General features: G+C 33.2%; 1 long non-coding RNA gene across 1 annotated transcript; it reads right to left on the bottom strand.

Moving 5' to 3' along the window:
• Positions 1-10,418: 10,418 nt before the first annotated feature.
• Positions 10,419-16,320, bottom strand: LOC133319408 (uncharacterized). Its single transcript, XR_009753028.1, has 3 exons — positions 16,185-16,320; positions 11,500-11,595; positions 10,419-10,548 (listed from the first exon to the last, which is right to left on the bottom strand). It is a non-coding gene; the product is annotated as an uncharacterized LOC133319408 (long non-coding RNA).
• Between the last annotated feature and the right edge of the window lie 301 nt (positions 16,321-16,621).

Here is a 16,621-nt window from a genome sequence, read left to right as displayed (position 1 = left end):
CAGACATCTCGCCTACCGTACGACTGGTATCAGTAGCAGATGCTCTTATAACGATAGGCTGTCCTGTTTTGATACGTGCACGCTGCAAAATCGAAGACGTATGATTGATTTAATGTTCCTACAGAAGATAGTCATGGGCTCTTCTTATTATCAAGATAAATTTCCCTATTTCCCTATTAAAGTCCCTAAATTTTATGCTCGAAGTAGATACGTATCTTTTTTAATATTCCTAGGTTTAGACCTAACCTAGGAATGCAATCCCCGGTCGTGATATTAATGGAAGTATACAATAGTCGGTGGTGAGAACTGGGCTTAGATATCTTTAATGATAATCCTCGACTATTTAGGTATGAAACAATATTATGATCCCTTAATAATTAGTTAGTTTGCATGCAAGTTTAAGTTTATGTATAGACTTTTTTTTTTTTTTTTGTATTCCTCACTTTTTTAATATTTTTTTTGAGTATGTTTATCATTATTATTAAATTGTTATATTGTTTGTAACACGTGTTTAGGATAGGGCATTGCTGTTTTTATATTATGATAAATGTTTGTGTTTATATTGTTGAGGAGCCTTTAAATAAACAAATAAATAAATAAATAAATAAATAAAAGCTTTAACTCTCCATACGTATTGTTAGTAATAATCATTTTTAATAATTTAATATGTGATGTACTTTATAATTCTAAGCTTAACTTTATTTATATTCTGATATTTATTGGATATTCTTATGATAGTTAAACTAGCGCCACCTGTATATTTGTTATAATAATGTAAATTAATGTAAATAATGTTTCTGTACAGTAACTTAAATGTCCAAATACTTAAAAGTTGGTTTTATAATTTATAATTAGAGCCTTAACATGTTTTACGCACTGTTCAGTGTTTTATTATTTAATGGAAACTCTTATGAGGGAAACTAGCGCCCTCTGTATGATATTGTAACTTGGCCTTACCTAAATATGTTACCTTGAATATTATAAATAGAATGCAAGTGCTAGACTGGGGATTCTGTGATGAGTTGTGGGAGCAATAAACATCTAAGTGGAAGTACTGCCTAAATTTATTTCTCGCAGTAAATGAAAGTAGTCGATGAAAATTTTGACTTAACGTACAGTTTTTTTTTATATACAGATTATAACAATAATGACTTTAAATAAGTATTCTCGAATGTAGTACTATGTTTTTACTCCTAAAGAGTATAAAATTTACCTGTAACTATTGATTATTGCGAAACAATGAAGAAACACATTAATAGATTAGATTTTTTTTAAATACCTTTTTTAATGACTAAAATTAAGTATGTAAATAAGATGAATATAACTCTATTTGATATAAAAACATTATTGACAGTAGCAATCGTGTGTAGTTACTTTGCCAGTCAAGACATCGTGCTTTAAATTAAATTAATGAATTACTCATTCTTAGTTTTCTACTAAACCTTTAGATATTGTTTTTATTGTATGTTAATGTAAATCAATTAAAAAAGTTTAAAAGATGAAATATTTTTAATATGTTTTATTTATTCTTAAGTGTATTTTTTCGTACAACATTAAAATCATAAAGCAATAGTAATATTATTATGATGTTTTAAAATTCATTACTCTGTTTTTTTTTTATTCAAACTTATAATAGATTAATAATATAACAATGGAGGTGTCAAAGTCAACTAACATAACGAACGGAGAGTCGATAAATTCGTCTGTAGATCGTCAGTTTTGAGAGTATTTCGATACTGAAGAACGTAACATCACTTGGGATGAGATCGGAAGACAACAGGGTGCTGTGCTCAGTGTGTACGGTGTGCTGATGACGGTGGGCGCCGCTGGGAACCCGGCAGTGCTGATAGCGCTCTCTCGTACTCGCAGGAGACGCTCCAGGGTTTATTTACTCCTGATGTCTGGTTGTCGGTCATAATGACACGTCATCTATTAATAGAAAATGTTTACAAAAAGTCTAAACAAGCGGATTTTTTAACCAGAGTTCAATAAAAAGAAAAAGAAGCTTAAGAAAAACGTTGTATATAATTCAAAAACATTTTTGGTATATTCAATAATAAAAAATACATTTTTAATGTTTATTTTACCAATAGCATACGACGTGGTTGAAACCAGTGTTTACAGCTTCAATATATTGATCGACTTAATGTTGCCAGAACAAAATAAACATAGTTTTAAAGTTAAAATAAATAATAAATATAGATTATATTGTTATTTTTCAATAATTCCATCCTTGGAATACTCACATACACCTAAAGTTGCTATTATAATTAACATGTAGGTAATTAATAATACAGGAAAGCGGGTCTTGTAACTACCTATAGGTATGTTTTTTTATAAGTAACCTATTCATGTTATCCTCTGCTATTACAATTTGTTAAATAAATCGAAAACTAAGGCTAATAATTATAATATATTTAAAAGGTAATGTTTTTTCACTTATCGCCTGATAATTTAAACTAACCTCGGCTTATTTAGTAGCCAGCTGGGTATTTAAAACATTAAAAGATTATTCTGGACTGCCCAACTTCAATTATTGATCAGGCTGTTTGTTCTAAAGTAGAGTATAGTTGTACTGTATTATATTAAGTCATATGTACTTTCTAAGACTATTTGGACACCATTGATAGACGGTGAAGGAAAACATTGTGAGGAAACCTGGACTTATTATTTCAAATTATAATGTAACAAAAAAATAAGAGGAGCTGTATTGACTAAGGGGTGAGTTGGCGGCGGGCGAGGTGTGGAGTGGTGTGATGTATCGAGGTGGGGAGAGGTGTGGTGAGGAGAGGAGAGGAGAGGAGAGGGGAGGAAAGGAGAGGGGAGGAGAGATTATTTAAAGAGCATTTTTGGATGTAATTATTAATTATTTTGTGAAATTGAAATAAACCAGTGATTTACCAAGAAGTCGTACTGTTTTAATTATTTTCTTTAAAGAGTCAGTTGTGTTTTGTAATTAAAGTAATAGTCAGAAGTGGGTTTACCTACAAAAAAAAAGAATATAAAAATGAAGAGATCCGGAGGGCATCAAGGATATTACGTACGATCAAAAAAGAGTAGAAATGTTCAAGTAAGTGACAACTATTCTCCGTCATTTAAATCATTGATCAATAAAAAAGTTAGTGAAGCAGTTAAAGAATATATAAATTATAATCGGTAAGTATTACAACTAAAAACAACAAAATTACAAAATTCTGAAAAATTGGTTCCCGATTTTGATCCAGACAACTGTGATTTAAATATAAAAAATTGGATTAACAAAATTGAACAATTGGATATCATTTACTGTTGGAACGATGAGACTAAATCATTTATTCTACAATCAAAGTTGCAAGGACAAGCTAGAATTTGGTTTAATAGATTAGATTCTTATGAATATACATGGGAAGAATGTAAATCCATGATTATTAGAGCTTTTCCTCGTCATCATGACAACGCCTTTTTATTAGATGAATTAATCTATGAACAAATATTTTCAAGAGAAGGTAGCCATGTGTTATAGATGTCAGTTAAGTGACCAGGCTTCGGTATCTTGTGTTGTACGAGGATTACCTAATGAACTACGTGCTAACGCCCAAGCTTTTCAGTATTCTACTCCGGATGAGTTATATGAAGGATTTTTGTCAGCTTTTGATTCATATCTACCCTCTAAATCAAATAATATACCAAGAGTAACACATGCAGAAGGACCTCGACACATCACATGCAGAAGACAGTATATTCAAAAAATCACCGATCTGTTATCGCTGTAAAGAAACAGGGCACGTGGCTACAACATGTAAATTACCCGATAAACAAAGTGTTTCAGGTGTGGTAAACTAGGTCACTTGGCGAACATGTGCAATTCCGACAGAAGTAGAACCGAATCCTGTTAGGAAAGTTCAATTGATATCACAGTTGAATGATGTGTATAAGAAAACAGTGTGAGGGTAAATGAGGTTTTTATCAAGGCTTATTTAGATACATGTAGCGAGCTTAATATACTATTCAAGGGAGCATCTGATGCCCTTAAACACAAACTAATGCCCACAAATACAGTGTTAAAAGGATTTAACGGTGATTCGGTTCGAGCATTAGGAGAGGTACAGTTTGAATTATCAATCGACGAGGTTCACGTCAAAACATCTGCTGTAGTAACAAACGTCGATTTGGATGATATTTCTCTTATAATAGGCCAGACCGTTGTAAATCAAAATGACATAACGCTAAAAGTATCTCAGTTTGGCGCTCACTTATCACGGGCAACAACTACCCCCAATGACTTGTATAATATCGACGTGTGTGATGATGCTAGCTATTTCAGAGTAGAATTAGTCGAAGACACTTCTGTACCGATTGGGGATAACTTGGTTCAAGTTACCATACGTGACGCCGATTGCGGAGATTATTGTACGAGGCCCAGATAGTTCAGCATGGGTAACGTAGTGTATGACGTAGCCAGCTCCGTGCTACGAAATGGGAACGGCTTCATAAGAGTCTGCAACATTGGTTCCCGTACCATTGTTTGGAAAAAAGGAACAACGATCACAAGAGCTGAAAAGTGCATATTGGACCCAGAGGTGAGATCACACTGTTTTACTTTGAGAGGAGAGTGTTCTGATAATTATAATGAACTTGAAAATATTGATGTCGGTGATATTGTAAATAATGATCAAGTAACGTTAGTTAATCTTTTAAAGTCGTATGGGGATTGTTTTGCTAAAAATATTGGCGACATAGGGTGTACTAATTTAGGTGAAATGGCTATTGAGCTCGAAATAAACAAACCGGTAGTTCGAAAGCCGTATAGATTAGAGCTTACGGAAAGGGAAGTTGTAACGACAATGGTAAATGATTTAATAAAAGGGGGTATTATTAGAGAATCGAATTCGCAATACGCATCTCCGATTATATTAGTACGAAAAAAAAAATGGCGATTATAGATTGTGTGTCGATTACAGGGAGTTAAATAGGATTACTATTAAAGATAGATTCCTTATGCCTCATATGGATGACCAATTAACTAAGTTGTCGGGTAAACAAAATTTACAAATTTAGACTTATTTTCCGGCTACCATCATTTATCAATTAGAGCAGATTCTATCCATAAAACGGCATTCATTACTCCTGATGGTCTTTATGAATATTTGAGGGTACCATTCGGCTTAGCCAATGTCCCGTCAGTTTTCATGAGGGTAATCCAAAAATTTGTGAAACTTGTGGGTAGTGATGAAATTGTAACCTTTATGGATGACATGTTATTATCAACTTCAAGCGTATCTGATGGTTTAAAATTATTAGAAAAGGTACTATCTCAGTTGCGTAAAGCAGATTTAAAATTAAACCTTAAAAAGTGTTCATTTCTTAAAAGAAAAGTTTCATTTCTGGGTTATGAGATTAGTTCGGAGGGTTTTAGACCCGGACATCATAAAATACACGCCGTGGAGAATTTCTCTAAGCTAAATAGTCTACATCAATTACGAAAATTTTTAGGACTGTGTAGTTACTTCAGAAAGTTCATTAATAAATTTGCAATCATAGCGAAGCCGTTGACAGATCTAACAAAAAAGAAATCTGAATGGATCTGAGATAGGAAACATGAAGATTATTTGGATTTATTAAAACAAAGGTTATGTTCCCCGACCTGTGTTGGCTTTATACGACCCATTACTACCTTGTGAGATACATACAGACGCAAATAAAATAGGGGTAGCGGGAATTTTATTCCAACTCCAAACGGATGGCGAATTAAAACCAGTGTTTTATTATAGTAGTTACTTCTCTCGAAGAAAGTATGTATCATAGTTATGAACTTGAGACGTTAGCCGTCGTTGATTCTTAAAAAAAAAATATTCGTATATATGTTTATGGACAATTAATTAAAGTTGTTACCGATTGTTCAGCTGTAAGGTATACATTGCTCAAAAAGGATTTAATCCCTCGGATAGCAAGGTGGTGGCTTACGATCCAGGAATACGATATTCAGATCGCATATAGACCGGGAGATCGTATGAAGTATGTTGATGCTCTCAGTCGCAATCCGATAATAGGTGAAACTAAGTCAACAAAAGACATTCAGTATTCTCAAGTGTTCGATACTAATATAAATATGTTATCTGCTGATGACTGGTATTTGACTATTCAGCTGCAAGATGATAAATTAAATAGCATAATAAAGCAATTATCAGAAGGTCCGGCTTGTACTGATGTTAAAAATGATTATAAAATTGAAAATAATCGATTATACAGGAAAACTATAAATGGTGATAGGTTAGTCGTTCCTTCCTTTGCAAGGTGGAAGTTTTGAAGATGTGAGGAATTAATAAATCGGATTATTGGTTTCCTAAGATGGCTCGTTTTATTAAAAAAAATGTGAATCATTGCTTGGAGTGTTCATATTCAAAAGGAGATTATGGTAAACGAAGTGGTGAGTTACATCCCATTCCTAAGCCTTCCATCCCTATGGAAGTAGTACACATTGATCATCTCGGGCCTTTTCGTAAAACTAAAAAGGGTCATCAATATATTTTAATGATAGTAGATTCCTTTTCAAAGTTTTTGTTAGCGCTACCATCTAGAACAATGAATTTCGTAGAGACTGTTACAACTTTAAAAGATATGTTTAGTTTGTTCGGTTATCCGAGAAGAGTAGTATCGGATAGAAATTTGGCTTTTACTAGTAGAATTTTCAAAGAGTTTTCAACAAATCATAATTTTCGCCATACGTTAAATGCTATAGTATGTCCGCGCGCCAATGGACAGGTTGAACGATACAACCGTACATTATTGGATGCTATGCGTAGTCGTAATATAGATCCTAACATGTGGACAGAGTGTATACCTGATGAGGTTTGGGGAATTAATAATACAATTAACGAAAGTCTAGGTTATCACCCTTATGAAATTATGTTTAGTCATAGAGGCCGACTCATGCCTAATTTGATCGGGAACAAAAATTTTAAGCCGGTTGACGAGAAACGTAAACATGCTTCCGAGCGATTAAAACGTAAAGCCATAGTTATAAAGAAAAAATATGAAAAGCTTCGTAAACCTGAGAATAAATTTAACAAGGCTGATTTAGTTCTCTGGAAGCAATCGCCCACGGGAAGTGGAGTTAAGAATGTAAATAGTAAGTTGCGAGTGTTGTATTCTGGGTCTTACATTGTACAAAAGGTTCTTGATAATGGGCGGTATGAAATCCGTAGCGTTAAAGGAATGAGGGGGTATAAAAAGTTTTCGGGAACTGTTGCAGCAGATTCTCTTAGACTATATCGCAGTGCTCCAGACTGCAGTGAAGCTAGTAGTGATGATGACGTTGTAACTAGAGATGATCTTATTGATTTATTGGAAAGCTAATCGAATGTTTGCGCCAATTGCGGTGCAATTGTTCCAGGATGGCCGACTGTAACAAAAAATAAGAGGAGCTGTATTGACTAAGGGGTGAGTTGGCGGCGGGCGAGGTGTGGAGTGGTGTGATGTATCGAGGTGGGGAGACGTGTGGTGAGGAGAGGAGAGGAGAGGGGAGGAGAGATTATTTAAAGATCATTTTTGGATGTAATTATTAATTATTTTGTGAAATTGGAAATAAACCAGTGATTTACCAAGAAGTCGTACTGTTTAATTTTTTTCTTTAAAGAGTCAGTTGTGTTTTGTAATTAAAGTAATAATAAGTTTGAAATCGCCAATCCGCCTGGAGCAAGCGTGGTGATTAATGCTTTAACCTTCTCCTTGTGAGAAGAGGCCTTTGCCCAACAGTGGGCTTCGATAGGCTGATGATGATGATGATTATATAAAGTGAAACAGTGAAATTATTGTGATTAAAAAAGAAGTTTTTAATATAGAGATTCAACGTGTTAATACATAAATCTTATTACAGTGTGTTATAAATTAATTGCATTAGTTACGTTAAGCCACTGATTTGCACACGTAATTGGTGTTATGAATCCGTCACGCAACATTTAATCCGGTTTGTATGTTTTAATTCATTCATACATATCTTTAAAAAAAAAAAATGCTTTGAAACGAAATATGTGGCCGAGGTTGATTTTTCTATTTTTATACTATAAAATACTTACACAATATATTAGTCGAAAGTATATCTGACTGGAGAATATGATATTTTAATAAATTAAGAAAATTGTAACATACCTACAAACATACACACAGAATAGCAAGATTTTTTAAGATTACTTGTAATAGCTCGTAACTCGTTAAAAACTATTTACAATCACAGTATCTGGTATACAGCCTTAAATAAATTTCATATATGTATCAAAGCTAGAATAGTAATAATTAAATACCAATGCGAGATTTAATCTAGCTTACTAATCACTACTATTAATAGTCTGCGATATCTCTTATTTGATTATCTGGCACGTGAACTCCGTGCACGTTCTATTTAAGTCCTAACCTCTGACACTGTTATTGACGTTATATATGATAGACATACATAAAGATAAACAAAGTAATATAAAGAAAGAAAGAAATTAATAAACAATAAGTTAATCAATTAAAGAAAGTAAGATAAACAATTAGTTAATCAATTAAAGAAAGTAAGATAATCATTTGGTTTTGCGAAATATGTTCAAATAACTTGAAAAACCATAACGGTATTAATTTTCTTTACAGTACCTAAAAAGTTAAGTCAGGTATATTTTTTGAAGTTATGTTGTCTTTTTTATTTCAGCAACAATTTTATTACAAATTTTTAAAAATCGAATTCATATTTTTTATGACTTAAGAAGTGAAAAGTAATGCTTTTATGATTAAAGATTACGTGTTCAATGAAGTAAATGAACACAGACATCCCTTGTAAGATTTTTTTTTAATGTAATTCCTAATTCATCGCGTTTTAGGGTAATATTAGTCTATGTCTCTCAGAGAAAGCGAGATCGCCAGAAGAGCCGAACAATTTATCCGAAATGTGTATTAACAACGAAGCATTTTTCATTTTCATTTTCATTGACATTGACATTCACATAAAACAATTTTTTTACATATCATGTTATATTCTATAATAAATTTCCACCAAATAACTTATTTATTGCAGAAAAAAATATAACAATTTCATTTTAATAATTCCGCATTTATTTAATTATTATCAAGCAGGTATGTGTAAATATAGGGTTTTCCATTAAGGGCGCTTGATCTTTGAAATGCAAAAAAAAAAATACATGTAGAAAAGATATTTGCGAAATTTTTTTTTTATTTGGAAGGTCTATCGACCCCATTATGTATGGAATATGACATCATTCAAATGACCGCCACGGCTTCGGTTGGTGGCGCGCACACGAAAGGTCCAATTTTCGATGACTCTGGCGCACAAATCGGGCTGTATTTGATCGATGGCGTGGCGTATGTTGACTTTGAGGGCAGCGGTGGTTTGCGGCTTGTTGGCATAGACCTGCGACTTAAGAAAACCCCACAAGAAAAAGTCCAGCGGGGTCAAATCGCACGATCTCGGTGGCCAGTTCACGTCGCCTCCGCGCGAGATGACCATGTCCAGAAATTGCTCGTGCAGAACTTCCATCGTAGCGTGTGCTGTGTGGCACGTAGCGCCGTCCTGTTGAAACCACATGTTGTCCAGATCCATATTCTCGATTTCAGGCCAAAAGAAGTTGGTTATCATCGACCGGTATCGCTCACCATTGACGGTGACGGCCACACCATTATCGTTTTCGAAAAAATACGGACCAATCACGCCTCCGGCCCAAAATCCGCACCAAACAGTCACTTTCTGCGGGTGCATTGCCACTTGGTGAACCTCGTGTGGATTGGTCTCGTCCCAAATACGGCAATTTTGCTTGTTGACATAGCCATTCATTCAAAAATGCGCCTCGTCGCTGAAGATGATTTTTTTGCCAAAATCGGCGTCAACTTCCAACTGCTCTAATGCCCAGTCAGCGAACACACGGCGCTGTCTATGGTCATTAACCTTGAGCTCTTGGGTCAGCTGGATCTTGTACGGGTGCAGGCTCAAGTCACAACGCAAAATTCGCCAAGTTGTCGTCTGCGAAAGGCCGAGTTCCTGTGCGCGACGCGGAATTGACTGCCGCGGGTTTTCGAGGACACTGTCGCGCACAGCGGCGATATTCTCGGCAGATCTCGCGTTACGTTGACGCACGGGAACCGGCTGATTGTTAACTGACCCGGTTGACTCGAATTTGTCCACCAATCGACGGATAGTCGACTCGGCAGGACGATCATCGCGACCGTAAAACGGGCGAAGTGCGCGGAACGTTGCTCGAACTGAAGACCCATTTTCATAAAACAATTTTATGATTTGCACGTGCTGCTCGACACTGTAACCTGCCATGGTGGTTTGGGAGGACGGAATGAATATAACACACTGCATTTGACAGCTGTCACTCAAACAACATGGCCGCAATCAGCTGTCAAAGTTCAAGCGTCCCTATTGGAAAACCCCATAAAACTAATAATTTTTCCGATTATACTACGCCTATTTTATTATTTTCATAAAACTACATACTCCCGACGTTTCGGTCACTTTGCAGCAACCGTGATCACGGGCAGACGAGATGTATATTATTAAAGGTATGAAGTTTAAAGCTGAAACAATAATAAAGTTGTACTAGTTAGATCTTTGAAGAGACACATCGCTGGGGCTATAATTTTTATCTGGATTTACAGATTTGAAACACGTTTTCTGTTCCATTAATTCTCAGCTAGCCTCGGTTAAGTTGGGATAAATAATGTTTTGATGTAATTTGCGAAAAATGTCAGTTGATATTTTACCGACTGAATGTTTAATACCATCCAAAAGTAAAAATTTCAACATTTTTTTTTTATTGCATGTTTATATATTATATAGAATAAACAAATGAATAGAATAATGTAAGATCAATTTACTTGAAACCATATCTAATAGACCAGTTTAAACTGTGTATGTACGTGTATAGTAATACATATTTGTATGTATCTCTACGCGTGCACTTTGTAACTGATACTGTAGTTTAGAACTTAACATTACTAAATATAGTTAGTTGCCAAGGCACTTGTAAACAAGGCACTTGTAAACTGGGCAAGGTTTTGGCGTAGTGGGGATAAGTTTCTGCATGTACACTGTGTGCAACAAATTGATCACTTTAGAAGCTTATCAACAACAAGAACTGGTTACAGTAATGAAGACAAAGGATTCAATTTAAATGCTCGCCAGTGTACTCCCGTCCCGTATCATGCTACGACATCTAAAAATAGTATGCCACGCATCTATCGTCTCTTGCCAATTTACGTGCCGGTTAGTAGTTTTAATAAAATCCATTAAATTTTCACTCCAAAGTTAAATATTAAGTTATAATCGTTCTGTTTCTCATATGCACATATTTACATAAAACCATATTCTTACGCAACTTTACACTTCTACTATTATAAACACTGATCACATTAAAAATGTAATATTAATTTTTATCATCCCTTGATCTTTGACTGATGCTATTATTAGTACAATGAAGACTGTAGTTATTTGGCGAATGAATAAATCATTCATGACTACATACTAACCTTTAATGTAGGTAGTGTATACATTTCCAGGCCGAGTCTCACACATCCTCTCCGGCCCCACCAAGGCCGGTTAGACGGTTCGTAGAAAGAGTTTCCCTGCGTCATAAAAAAAAAGGTAGCGTATACATTTAGGGCGGATGTGGCGTCACGGTTTTTACGAGGAAGGTGGTTATAAATTCTGATGATTTCAAAATTTTATCCATTTATGTAAAACACAAACATGACACATAGATTTATTACCGTCGTTTAATAAATACCACTATAATTTTATACAAAATTATATGACTCAGGCTGATTTTTCATAAATAAAACTAAAATTATTATTCAACTTTAATAGTTATTTGAATTAAACTTACAATCTTACTGATAAAGTGATTAACTAATTAAAGATTTATTTTGATTCATTTATTCTTATAGTCATAACCGCTGACGTGTTTATATTTATGCATCAATGTGCGATTATTTGTGGTCTGTGAAAATATTTTATTTTTTATTTCGTCTGGCTTCGTTCGTAAATAAAATAAGCAAGCCAAACCAAACAACCGATTTTGAATATAATATTGTAAATGCTTGAGTGCATACCGATGTTTAATGTCGTTGAAGCAAACAACGAGATTAAACAGACTATGAGAGATTTATTTGTAAAAAAATAAAATGAAAAAATATATAATATTTAATTAAAATTGTATTATGTAAGTATATTCATACTCCAAGTAAATTGTTTCCAAGTAATTGGGTGAGTACTCAAAAAAAATTATTAATTCATAAAGGTACATTTATAATGAATTGAGTCAAGGCGCCAGTCCGGGGAAGAAATTGTTTCTTTGTCCCTAATTATTAAAAATAACTTACAGAATGTTTTTTAAAGATTATACAGAATATAAATAATCGGTATTTTAACAATAATCTCGAAAAAATAATCTTAAATTCTTTTCTTTGTTTAAATCTTTATTATGTGTAACATATCTTGATTATCTTAGCTGTGTCTTTTTCAATATTAACTTTTTAAAAATAATAAAAAAAAGTAATAATTTAAAAACAATTACGTCTAATTTTTCTGTTACTTCAAAGCAAAACAAATGAATCGAAAAATTAAGGAGAATGACGAACAGAAATTTATATTTCTTTATATAAAAAATGGTTGACTAAATTAAAATTAGTAAATACAGATTGAAAAAATCATAGACACGAGCAGAATTTTACTCTGAACCTCTGATTTGGTTGCTTTACTTATAAAACTATCGTGCCCTGACTCTAGCAGGTGAATTTAATAGTTATGGGGGATTCCCCCCGAGGTCATTTTTTAGTTTTTCTCACAAAAATCATCATTAATGTCTTCTAATTTTGCAATATAGAAGAAATATTTTAATGGTGCCAACTTTATTGAAGATGTGAAATTTTGTTTTTAAAATTAAAGCAATGCTTGGCTAACATATAAATTAAAATAAAAATTTAATATGGGGTACTTAATTTGAACGTCTATAAAAAACCGCAAGAGGGAGAACATGTTATGAAACCTAGCGCGTCTTTACTTTTCGTCGTTTATTTCTCAAAATGTTTTTCTCTTTTTTAATTGTACTTAATCAATTAAAAATCGTGTTTTTTTTAAGGAGATTACTTAAATTTTCATAATATTGTCTTGAATCTCTTATAATCGTTATCTTTTACAGAGTAATGAATAGGCAGAAAGAGCTATTTAACGGCAAACGGTGCTGACACTAAAGGTCTGCGCACTCATCTGGGAGACTTCCTTTTTCGTAATTAAAATTATTAGTAGAGAAAATACAAAAAAAAAAACATTGTTTACAGCCCGTCAAATGCTTAAAACTAATACGAAATAATTTGTTACAATCAGTAGACTTCTCTAATGTAAAAAGTATGTTTTAAAATGACCTAATAGCCCCCTCAAATTAGACCAAAAACTTTAACAAATCACACAAGGATGAAAATGAGTCGAAACATTCAAAACTCTATTATAAATGAAATGTGTAAAAGGTTTTTTGCAATTTTCGGCAAAATTGTAAGTTTTGTCATCAATGTAGCACATAACAAAATAATCGATCCGGTCTATAAAATAAATCTTATATTTTTTCCCAAGAGCCACAGTTTTTGAGATGCAACTATTAAGTTAAGAGAATTGTGGACGTCGCAATATACCCACGTTTCAATAGCCCCTTAAGTATACTTAGCGAGTTTTTTTATGTGGTTTCCCTGGGGTACTAAGCCCTTTTTACTATATAATGATTGTATTTAATTTGAAACTATTGAATAATTAAAGATATCGCAAGGGTTTGGTAAAAAAAAATACAGTCATCACTGTCCTAGATTTAACTGAACATTTCTCGTCTATAAACGACTGTGACGGCTCGAAGCTAAATGTAGTACAGATATGCGTACAATTTCGTACGAAAATAGATCGACAAACACCATAAAGCCAGTCATTAATATTGGATGGGTTTCTGATTTTGATTTACATAGTGTTCAAATACCGTTCGCCCGATGTCATTTATCAAGTAGCTATTTATACCAATCAGAGAACTGCGTAATGTTTGTATCACTCGTACACTGAACAATTGTTCGAAAATGAACGAAATATACACACATATATTTTATACCGACTTTACTTGAATTTATAAGAACAGTTGTGTTATAGGGAAGTTTTATTCTCATTAATCTCTCCCTACATTTCTAAATCAGCGTCGTTTGAATAGATATATTTCTAATAAAATGTATGAAGCTTTAGGAAACGTTTTTCTGATATATAAAAAAGGTAGGAAAAATGTTAGAACAATTCAAAAAATCTAGGAAGAAAAATTGTATGTATTACATTATAAGGTATAAATTTTGGGTTAGTTTAAAGTTACAAATGGTTTTAAACGAGGCTTTTCGTTAAGCAAAATTGTATATATATTTGATTTCGAATCGCATATATATTGTGTTGCGGTACAAAAACTATAGCTTATTTTATGATGTATAGTTTAGTGAAATTCAGATCAAACCAAAGTCGAGATCGATAAAGATTTAATTGAATTCCCTGCGGGTTCTCATTGTAAACAATATGTAGTGTCATGATAAAAATATATATTCCTGACGCGAAGTTGTACAAAAGGAATAATAAAAAACCTCTGTCCTCATACTCCATTAGCACTTTGTTACAAAAACATATAAAATTTTAAATTTGAATGTGTATAAATAAAATATCAGAAATTAATATTTATGTTTTGTTTGTTAATGCGATACAAAAGAAGATCGATTTTAACTACAAATTGAGAACCAATTAATGGTGGTGAATCTGTTTATCGTCATCATCATCATCATCAGCCTATCGGAGCCCACTGCTGAGCAAAGGCCTCTTATCACATGAGAAGGTTAGAGCATTAATCACCACGCCTGCTCAACACGGGTTAGCGATTTGAATCTTATAATTTGAAATTATAAGACCAGGTTTCCTCATGATGTTTTCCTTCACCGTCCCTCAGTGGTGTCTAAATACTCTTAGAAAGTACATATGAATCGGAAAAAATCACATTGGTACATGCCAGGTTTCAAATCTGTTTATATTTTTATTTAATCTTACGTGGTACAAAAATGTAAATGTCTGTTTTGATTTAAATATCACTGAGCTTAAGTGCATAACATATTCACGTAATATACGTTTTTATACAATGAATAGAATACGTTATGAGAATCGGAACTTTATTTGCTATAATATGTATCTGTTATTCAGGGAATATGTTTAAAAATAGGTGGCCAATTTAGGCTTCAGTTTAAGTTGTTTTTTAAAATACTACAATGATCCTCATTAGTGTCCAATTAGTTTTGAATATGACGTGTTGTGGAGAATTTTGAATGTGTTGTTCGTGAGTGATCAATTAACTATAAAATCATGTGTTGTGCAGATATTCGCTTCGCATAACTTTAAAGAACGAATTAAGATTAATTACATTGCAAGTTCCGTCTAAAGAATTTTTTGTTTAAATTAGTTTTGCATTACATTATTCACAATAAGAGGAAAGTTATGAAATTATATAATATTTGTTTATAATTAAACAACCAAATGTAGTCGTAAAAATGATTTTTAATTTCACGGTATAACGGATCTGTATCTATTATGTACTTTCAATATTTAGTTGTGATAATAAAATGTACAGAAAATTATTAAAAAAAAATCACAAAGTTTAGTATCTATATTAAAACGAAGTTATAATTTCTTTATGTCTTGTTTTATTTTGTTTTGTAAACTTAATAAATAATGACCATATTAGTTAGTTTTAGTTTAGTATATAGTTTAGTATTAGTCTTTATACACATACATGATGATTGGCATTCAAGGACCGTCATTACCCAACCAATGACAATATTTTCTGACACACACATATTCTAAGAATAATTTATGATTTAAATCACTGTATAATATTATCACTGTTTGTGTGGTGTCGACATAATAAGAGGATTTCACGCAATATTTTCAAAGCAGACTAACGACTTAACTACGGTTAAGACGCACATTCAACTTTGTAAGAGGATTGGAGGTGTTAAAGTTATAATGACTCTCTCAAGAAGTGCTTGAACTATTCTCACAATGTCCACCTAAATTGTAATGTACAAAATCGGAGAATGCATATCACGTTCGGGTTAGGACCTACCGCTACTATTAATACTACATTTACACTGTCGCCTCGTACCTCGTCTTGTGCTTCGTCTCGTATCACAGCTCGCACCTCGCTCGCTCGCACCTCCGGACGCGAGCGCTACGAGGCGTGCTGTGCGCGACTATTTACACTCTCACCCTGAGCTTCGGCTTGTGCCTCGTTTCGCGACTCGTACGCGAGTGTAAATCTACTATAAGAAACATCCACTCAAGTATTCAATCGCTGTTACATTAAATACCATTAATAAAATATTTAAAACCCTCAGTTATGATTAATATATACATTTAAAAAACTAATTTACACATATATTTTCACATCAGCTGAAATACAAATTAAAATTTTACCCTAATACTTAATTTTGGTTTGCGGGCTCGCCGCTTTAAAAAAGATCCTTTAGTGTGAAGTGACCCTAAAACTTTTTGTAATGCCGACGATTTTCTTGCTTTACCTGAATAATGGTTACAGTAAAG

Source organism: Danaus plexippus, chromosome 19 (genome assembly GCF_018135715.1).
Source record: "Danaus plexippus chromosome 19, MEX_DaPlex, whole genome shotgun sequence".
NCBI classification, from domain to species: Eukaryota; Metazoa; Arthropoda; class Insecta; order Lepidoptera; family Nymphalidae; genus Danaus; species Danaus plexippus.
This window is presented reverse-complemented; position numbering and strand designations above follow the sequence as displayed.